The sequence below is a fragment of the Pongo abelii genome, chromosome 10, assembly GCF_028885655.2.
Source record: "Pongo abelii isolate AG06213 chromosome 10, NHGRI_mPonAbe1-v2.0_pri, whole genome shotgun sequence".
Lineage (NCBI taxonomy): Eukaryota > Metazoa > Chordata > Mammalia > Primates > Hominidae > Pongo > Pongo abelii.
Window position 1 is genome coordinate 125,830,121 of NC_071995.2, and position 10,309 is coordinate 125,840,429.

Consider the following 10,309-nt stretch of genomic DNA (forward strand, 5'->3'; position numbering starts at 1 on the left):
AAAAAAAAAAAAAAAAAAAAAAAAAGGGATACAAAATTATAGCTAGCTTGGAGAAATAGGTTCTACTGTTCTGTATGACTGCAGCATGAATATAGTTAACAATAAGGTATTATACAATTTCCCTGGATCAGCTGGGCTTGGCGGGAGTTGCCCCCTTTGAGAAGGGAGGCACAGGGCTTGGGTGAAGGGCGGAAGCCATTAGAAGTGCCTAGCTCTTTTGGAAACTGAGGGCCCAATGACTAACTACGTTTACATGACTTGAGTGTTGAACCTTGATTAACATCTGTATGCCTTTCCTAGTTCTAACCCTGAGCCCCGGGGAAGCAGGAAAGTGTGGCCGGCCTCTTGCACAGCTTTTTCTCCTAGTAAACTACTGAAATCAAACCACATTTCACATGTGTTTACACATGTTGCTCAAGCTTGTTATGTCATTCTCCCAGTCCTTGAAGAACAGACATTTAATACAACAGCTTTACCTTAAAAAAAAATTATGTAGTTTCAAATAGCTAGAAGGAGGATATTAAACATTCCCAACAAAATGAGTAAGTGTTTGAGAAAATGGATATGCTGGTCATTGTGATCTGATCACTTTGTGTTGTGTATATATAGAAACATTCTTAGATACCCCATTAAAATGTATAATTATTATTTGTCAATTAAAAAAATAAAATTTTCAATCTAGGTGGAATTACATGGTAAATAAAATAGGAAAAAATATATATTCCCCTTTACTTAATAAGTGTTAATTTTTTGTATCGTATTTAAGAGAACATCTCAAATAATAATATGGTGTAAGATAGACTTCAGTATCATTTTGTGATTAATCTTTTCAAGTTGAAAGAAGGCATTGATTATTTTTGCTGAAGTTATTACTGCAATAACTTTTGCACCAATATGCACACTAATATGTGCTCATTAAAGTCACAATTTCTTTGTTGCTGTTTTTCAAATTAGAAGGGAAGAACAAACATGATGCTTTGAAGGGTAAATTATGATGTGGTATCGACTGAAGAGGTGTACACAGTAGGCAAGGGAATGTCAGAGCTCTGTAGGGTTGGCATGGCTGGATTTCTCCCAGGTGAAACTCTAGAAAACAAATGACAGAACCTCCACTTTCCCATGATACAGTATCCCACTGACAGAAAGACTTAGCTGTCAACATGAAGACTGAGTTAATATCTCATAGGCGGCATCATATGTTTGCTTTGAAAATGGATGAGGATGAGCTGCGGAACCAGGAGTGATGGCAGGACCAGCCTTTAGAAAGTTCCTTCCACTCGGCTGGGCGCCGTGGCTCATGACTGTAATCTCAGCGCTTTGGGAGGCCGAGGCAGGCGGATCATTTGAGGTCAGGAGTTCAAGACCAGCCTGGCCAATATGGTGAAACCCCACCTCTACTAAAATTACAAAAAAAATTAGCCAGGCTTGGTGGCAGTTACCTGTAATCCCAGCTACTCAGGAGGCTGAGGCAGGGGAATCGCTTGAACCCAGGAGGTGGAGGTTGCAGTGAGCCAAGATCGCGCCATTGTTTCCCAGCCTGGGCAATGAGAGCGAAACTCCATCTCAAAAAAAAAAAAGAAAGTTCCTTCCACTCTTTGATGAGTATTGGTCAAAAAGAGTCCCACCAAAACTGTAACCAAAGGAGGCGTTAAGCCTCCAGAAAAATCTCAAGGAACCTGTCGTGCAAGCAACAGGCATAGCTATTGGATTGGGCTCTAAAGGAAAGGGTGGAGATATTCAACCAGTTAGTGTAAAAGTTGGAGATAAAGTTCTTCTCCCAGAATACAGAGGCATCAAAGTCGTTCTAGATGACAAGGATTCTTTCTTCTTTAGAGATAATAACATTCTTGGAAAGTATTTAGACTGAAATAAATCACTATTGAAATGACATCCACATGAAGCTGCCCACTCCACTGAAGTTCTGAAATCTCTCATCAGTTAAATAATTTCCATCTCCCTCTTTTATAATAAACTCATAATTCGTAAAAAATGAAAGAATTAAAAAGATAAAAATGGATGAGTCCCTAAGTTTACCTGGGCTTGCTATTTTTATCTGGCATGAGCACTAAGTAGCCATCAAAGATGTCTTTTACGTGATGAAAATGCAGTGGTACTCAAATACAGAAATGTTGGAAAACGTTGTACTCATGGTTTATTCTGGAGCTAGTGCGTCGATGCTTGCCCTAAAGGAGGAAAATGGCAGGGGGTGATACCGCAGGTGCCTTAGCATAGATCAAGGCAGTGGGATGGAAAGGCTCTGGTGGTCACTGTGAGATTCCCTGACATCACAACTAAACCTTCTGATAAAGGAAAGATCATCAATTTTATTAAATCTCAGCACTTGAGCATACATCTCTAAGTATTTTGTGTCAGGACATAAGAAGATAGTATAAAGCATAAAGCACTTCTACTGCATATTGGAGTATAATGTTTATCATTAAAAAACGAATTCTGTGGCCGGGCGCGGTGGCTCATGCCTGTAATCCCAGCACTTTGGGAGGCCGAGGCGGGCAGATCATGAGGTCAGATTGAGACCATCCTGGCTAACATGGTGAAACCCCGTCTCTACTAAAAATAAAAAAAAATAAAAAAAATTAGCCGGGTGTGGCGGCGGGCGCCTGTAGTCCCAGCTACTCGGGAGGCTGAGGCAGGAGAATGGTGTGAACCCAAGAGGCAGAGCTTGCAGTGAGCCGAGATCGTGCCACTGCACTCCAGCCTGGAGACAGAGGGAGACTCCGTCTCAAAAAAAAAAAAAAAAGAATTATGTTATTGTTTGAGTTCTTAGCTAAAAAAAAAAAAAAGTTCATGGAAGTCCTTTTTTTGTATGAAAGACAAACTGACAAACTGTGAGTTATTCAGATTTTGGAATTTGGCAGACATTTTCTCAAATATGAATCAAGTGAGCTGCTTGTCACTTCAAGGGCAGGGGGAAACTGATGACATTTGTTACCCAAGATAAAATCTGAGATTTCAAGTAACAATAATAATTTTTGAAACTTTTTATCTATCATCACAAGCTTAATATGTTTTCAATACTCAAGACTGCTAATGAGATCACATGAATAAATATGATTTTTAAAAATATATTGTGAAAAAGAAAAGATCTGAAGAAACAGTGAACCAAACTCTTTCAAATGATTAATGCATCATGTTACAAAATCCAACACAGCTAAAAGAACTATTCAATATGCAAGAGATACCAATGGCTTTTAATATAGCACAGTAGGAAATGCATATTGATATAATTTCAAATCCATAATACACCTAATAATTTTTAAATGAAACGTGTTGATTTTGGGTATAGTATCAAAGAAGAATAGCTACATTTATCTGAATAGGTTTTTTGAATTCTATTTTTCCATCTGAGGAGGGCTTTATATTTTTAGTATACTTCAATCAAAGCAAGCTGTCATAACACAGTAAATGAAGAAGCAGATCTGAGAATTCAGCTGTCTTTTCTAAGACATTGAACATATTTGCAAAAATGTAAAATCCCCATACATTTTGGTTTGGAGAGTATAGTCATTTTCATAAAAAAAATTTGTGTTAACCTATGATATATTTATATTGTCTTAAATGAATGCATGAATATTTTTTAAAAGTTTAGTTTCAATGATTAATATAGTAAATGCAAATACACATATAATACACAGAAACAAAAGACCTTCAGGGTCACCAATAAATTTTAAGATTATAAAGCGACTCTGAAACCAAGAAGATTAATACACGATATGCTCCAAAAATGATAAGCTGCATTTTATCAACAGCTTTTGCAGACTATCTAGCATAGAGTAGAATCTTTATAACTATTTATTGAATGAATGAAAGAAATGTATATCTTCAGGCCTATGTCACACAAACTATGCAAACGTCTGCAGTGCAGCATTCTCTCTCTCTCACTTAAGGTTACGCTGACTGCTGTAACAAACAAATCCAAAGATACAGAATAGCTCAAACTTGATAGGAGTTTATTTCTTTTATGTCTATGACTTCTAATACCAAAGCAATTGTTCTTGATCACATATAGCCCTCCTCTAAGTGGCCATGAGAAACTCAGCCCTTTGTGTTTTGTGATTCCACAACCTTCTACATGTGGCTTCCACAGTGACCATATTTGTCTGAATCAAGTCCGGAGAAAGAGAATGATTAACTAGAGAAGATGAAGCTGTATTTGAAGCATTCTGCTTCAATGTGATACATGCCATTTCTGCTTATATTATTTTGCTAAAGTGGCCTGGGACACCATGTCTAAGGGACAACACTAGATGAGGGAAAATGGGAATCCAGTTTTAGTGGGCAGGCAGATTTAGAGAGTTTAGAGAGACAGTATATAAGTGAATTGAAATATCTAGATTTTGGCGCATGTTTAAAATACTCTGTTTAGTGTGCTGTGCAGTTCATGGTAGGAATTGTGTGTGGAGTATTGAGCTAAAAGTTTTATTTCTTTTTTTTTTTTTGTAGAGTTTAAAAAAAGGTAATTAGCCATTATGTCTGTATTTTGGTACAAAATTTCTCCCCTGCCTTTTTTATCTTCACTGACATCTCTTCAAGTACATCTATTTCTTCAGTCGATGAACCTATGGAGCACTCACCAAAAATATGATCACAGGATGTTAATTAACTTTGGGGGGGAATAATTGCTGTATGGATTATTGGAGAAGAAAAATTATTGAGTTTTGAAGGCATGGATTCCACATACACTTAAAAGCACCCAGGCAAACTTCAGTACTCGATAGATAAATGTTTTATTTACTTTTTGATTTTGAAATTTATGATGCATTTAATGAGATTCTTAGCACACAGATTAAAAACAGTTTGTTCTAATTTAAACAGAAGATAATTTATTGGATGCACACTAGGGACTCATTGAATTACCAGGTAGCTGGATTTTGACCCATCAATGGGCAATCCACGGCAGTCCTGGAAGACAGGGAACAGGAACCTCCCCAGCAGCCTCTTGTCAGGAGCCATCTGGAAAAATGAAAGGGACCTTGAGAGAATGGAACTTGAAACATCATCAAGCAATTTGTCTTTCTGCTCAGAAAGAGGTACCTTGTTGGTTTAGTTAGGGATTTTTACCCAGTTTTTAAACACTGGAGAGTAGGAGCTGTCTTAAATTCTCTCTCACACACAAATAAATTGGGGTGCTCTTAAGAAGAGAAAGAGGTACTAAAAAAGACAAGAAGAAATAAAAACAGAAATATCTGCTCTGTCTTACGTTATCTTACCTTATCCTTAATTCTAAGCACATAGTTCTCTTGCCCATGAATGTATCAAATCCAAATTATGTTGGCCTCCCTCTGACAGCTCACTGATGCTATTGGCAGTGCACACCATTAGGAAACATATTTCTACATCTCAATGGTACTTCAAAGCGTGGCAAAACAATTATGTTGTCAATATCATTAATTTACAATTGTTATTCATCATGACCTAAATTCAAGCCAAATAGATTGAGTCAATTGCTAGAAGGAGCTCCAGGTTTCTATTGCACTCATATTTTCAATGGTGATATATTTGAACTTACTAAATGCCCCAAAATCTCAGTTTTATGTTTTATTCTGTTGGTATTCTCATTTCCAATGTGAATATTCTGTGAGACTAACTGACCCTAGATAAAGAGGAAGAATGGTAGGGATAAACATTTTCAATACATTCAACCAGGAAAACTTTTTCTTTCTTTCCCCCGCCCCCCTACATTTAGCTGAAAGTCTGCGCTAGAAGACTGTGTGTAACATTCAGTAGGTTTGATTTTATAATAAAGGACAAAGGCTGATAAATGTCCTATTGTTTGTACTTCTCATTATTAGGAATTGTTTAACTATACATTAGCATTCCTATCCAGACAATAAACGGATTCTCAATTTCTCACTTTGAAAAAAATAGACAGTTTCTTCCTGTCTAATTAAACTGTCCAGTCATCTTAAGCCTCTGGTAAAATTGAGTGTGGGCTCATCTATATTCCGGTGGTGCAAGAGTCATACTGAGTGTTTGCATAGTTTGCGCAAAATGGGCTCCAGGTTTAACACGATTCGTATTTCCGAGACTCTTTTTTGAATGTAGACTGCACTCATTCTACGTGTCAGTTTATGTCTTTAATATGCACAGTGAGATTTTGAGGTTTAACATGTGAATGGCATATACAATCTGATAACATCAAAATTGTTTAAGATGCTTTTAGGTTTCTGTGTGTATGCCTGTGTAAACACATATGTGTATATACATATACACAAACATATTATATATTAATTAAAATATAATATATATGTTGACTACATGTATATATATTGAACCTGGCTCTTCAATCTCTTGTTCATCTATAGTCTGTTTCTTCCCCCATAATTCATTTATTATCACCTGGATCTTGGAAAATTAAATTGACGTCCTTTATGCCCCCCTAACAAAGACAACTAACTCCAATATACTTTACATTTGACTCCAGACTTTTAGCAGGCTTTTAGCAGATTCATTTTGGATTGACTAGTTGTTATTGCAATTGAGTAGTATAATTAAATATTACTTAACTGGCGAAAAGAATGAGAGATGTTATTTCTATGAAAACTTCCTTGGATACACTGGGAAGTCTGGATAAATATAAATTGCTGAAAGGAAAGACTGTAAAATTGGGAGTAAAGAAAACAGCATTCAATTTTAGAAACAAATGATAAAAGCATCCATGGACTCTCTATCCTGGTTGCTTCTCGAGTGTCTTTAGGTTATGCTCCAGTTTATTTAAAGCTGATTATTACAGCAGATGAGTGATAGATATATTTTATGCAAGAAAGAAGATGGAGAACTCCAATCAGCATGCCAGGCTAGAGAAAAATTTCCATGCCTTGTCATGGTTTGGTTCCCTGATATAAAACCTGAGTTAAAATCTTGGTGGAGGTTGGTGATTTGGGAGGTGTTTCCAGAAGTGTCACTGAGAGTAGGTTTAAGGAGAGGAAAGAGCAGGATACAGAGGGGAAGAGGCCATGTGGTTGTTTTTTGTGCTTGTGAACACTGGGAAACTCGGATTTTTAGTGGCTGTATGGAACACATATCAGAATTTCTCAACCAAGGAATGGACAGCTGGAAGCATTTATCCACCAACCCCCATTCCCCATTCATTTAGGAATGCCGCCTCCCAGGTATTATCTCCCCCTACTTCCAGATGGCACCTGTGCACAGGCTGGCAGGCCTTTGCTGTGGTGTCCTCACGTGGGATGCTGGCAATGTGATAAGGGCTCCATGAGTGATTGCTACAGACTTACAGGAAAGGGAAGGGAAATCGGTAACATTTATATAGTTTAAGTTAAAATAAAATGCCTGAGATAAATATGTACCACTTTTTGTGAGTCCTCACTTTAATTAACATTCAGGGGTATAGTCTGAATAGGAGGGTCTTCCCTTATAAACAAGTTGTATGCAGGTTTGCAAAAGCTTGAGAACATGTCCATCATGTGTTGAGACCTGGGACTCACTGCTGAACATTTGCTCTTTCCTTCAGTCAATAGAAGTTGTACGCTCTTCTCAATGCCATGTGCTTCCCACATCCTTGTCTTTGCTAAGTCCCCCACACCTGGAACCTCCACATGAGCCTTCACATGCTGGTAAAGCTTTCTATTTCCCCAAGGTCTTATCCAACATCACCTCCTGAAGTCTTCCCTGCAGGACACCGGTGTGTGTCTCTATCCAAACCCTTAAAACACTGTGCTCATGTGTCTCTCGTGGTACTGAGCACATTCTGCCTCCATCCTCTCATGCCCCTGTATCCTCTGTGGACCATGAAGTTCTCATCAAAGAGACCCATGTTTTACTTGTTATTGCATGCCTATGGTTCTTGGTGACCCCAGGATGCTGAATATATGTGTAATCTTTTATTAAATCTATTGTAGCTATCAAGAAATTCAGGCTGACAAAATTTCATAGTCCTTATGCAATATCAGAAGAAAAATAAACCCCAAAATGTAACTTTATACTAATTTCTGAGTGGAAGTTCACATATCGTATGATTAACCATTTTAAAGTGAAAGACTCAGTGGCATTTATATATTCATAATATTGTGAAACCACCCTTTCCATCTAGTTCCAAAACAGTTTCATTATTTCAAAGTAAACCATTTACCCATTAAGTAACTTATTTCAATTGCTCCCACGCTCCAACTCTTAAAAACCTCTGTCTGCATTCTGCCTCTATGGATTTATCTACCCGGATGTTTGATATAAATAGAATTGTACATTATGTTACCATTTGTTTCTGGCTTCCTTCACTCGGTATCCTCTTTTCAAGGTTTATCCATGTTGCTATGTATTACAACATCTCACTCCTTTTCAAGGCTCAGTAATATTCCATTGTATGGATATAACACAATGTGCTTATTCATTCATCCACTGATGAACATTTGGGTTGTTTCCAGGTTTCTTTCCATTATTGCTGCTATAAGTATAAAGCACATGCACCTACTTACGGACTTGTTTTTAATTCCTCTGGGTATACAACTAGGAGTAGACTTACTGGATTATATGTTAATTTTATGTGTATATGTAAAAGTTAAAGCTACGAAAGTTTTGGAAGGAAGCATAACTGTAAATCTTCATGATCTTAGAATAGGCAGTGGTTTTAAGACTTAACACCGAAAACAGAAGAAACCAATAAATAAATAAATTGGACTTATCAAAAAAACTTTTCTGTATCAAAAAAAAAAAAAAACAGGTCAGGCATGGTGGCTCACACCTGTAATCCCAGCACTTTGGGAGGCCGAGGTAGGTGGATCACAAGGTCAGGAGATCAAGACCATCCTGGCTAACATGGTGAAACACCGTCTCTACTAAACAAAATACAAAAAATTAGCCAGGCGTGGTGGCAGGCGCCTTTGGTCCCAGCTACTCAGGAGGCTGAGGCAGGAGAATGGCATGAACCCGGGAAGCAGAGCTTGCAGTGAGCCAAGATCATGCCACTGCACTCCAGGGCGACAGAGCGAGACTCCATCTCAAAAAAATAAATAAATAATAAAATAAAATAAAAAAACAATAAAAAAGGTGAAAAGATAAGCTAGAGAATATTTGCAGGGTTTATATCAGATAAGGTCTAGTATCCAGAACGTGGAAATAACTCTTATAAATTAAAATTAAAAATATCAGTTACCCAATTAAAAGTGTCAATGACTTGAATAAATATTTATTCAAATAAAATATACAAATGGCCAATAAGCACATAAAAAGAAGTTCAATATCATCAATCATTAGGGAAATCCAAGTCAAAACCACAGTGAGATACCACTTCACAGTTACTAAGACAGTTATAAAAATAAATAAATGAATAAACAAATAAATAAATAACACTTGTTAATGAGAATGTTAGAAATTAGAACCTTATATTTTGCTCGTTTTATTGTATACTGGCCTAACAACTGTGGAGAAGAGTTTGTCAGTTCCTCAAATGTTAAAATAGAATTATATGTACATACCATCGTATTAGGTTGGTACAAAAGGAATTGCAGTTTTTACTATTAAAAGCAATGGTTAAATCTTTCAATCAAACTGAAAGCTTGGTGTGTTTATCTTCAAATTATGCAATAGGATTTTTTTTTGTAGCTTTCTGTGACTCTGATTTACACCCATTATTATTTTACCATTACTAAAAATAATGGTAAAAAGCCACAATTACTTTTGCACCAACCTAATATTTATTGCTGTATACCCAAGAGAAGTGAAAACATATGTAAAACTTGTCTATGAATATTCATTCATGGCAGCATTATTCAGAATAGTCAAAAGTGGAAACAAGCCAACTGTCTGTCAACTGAAGAATGGATAAGCCAAATGTTGTACATCCATACAATGGAATATTACTAAGCCATGAAAAAGAAATGAAGTACATGAAGGACATACTACATGAATGAACTTTGGAAATATTACACTCAGTGAAAGAAATCAGTCGAGGCCAGGTGCAGTGGTGGCTCACGCCTGTAATTCCCGCACTTTGGGAGGCCAAAGCAGCAGGTGGATCATGAGGTCAAGAGATCAAGACCATCCTGGCTAACATGGTGAAACCCTGTCTCTACTAAAAATACAAAAAAAAATCAGATGGGCATGGTGGCACGTGCCAGTAGTCCCAGCTACTCGGGAGGCCAAGGCAGGAGAACTGCTTGAACCCGGGAGGCGGAGGTTGCAGTGAGCCGAGATTGTGCCATTGCACTCCAGCCTGGGCAACAGAGCAAGACTCCATCTGGAAAAAAAAAAAAAAAAGAAATCAGTCAAATGACCACATGTATTAGTTTCCTTTTGTAATATATTATCACAAATGTCATGGTTTAAACAACACAAA

The 10,309-nt window shown here is 37.2% G+C and overlaps 1 pseudogene; it reads left to right on the forward strand.

Moving 5' to 3' along the window:
• Positions 1 to 1,243: 1,243 nt before the first annotated feature.
• Positions 1,244 to 1,867, forward strand: LOC112135849 (10 kDa heat shock protein, mitochondrial-like; annotated as a pseudogene).
• Positions 1,868 to 10,309: the final 8,442 nt, after the last annotated feature.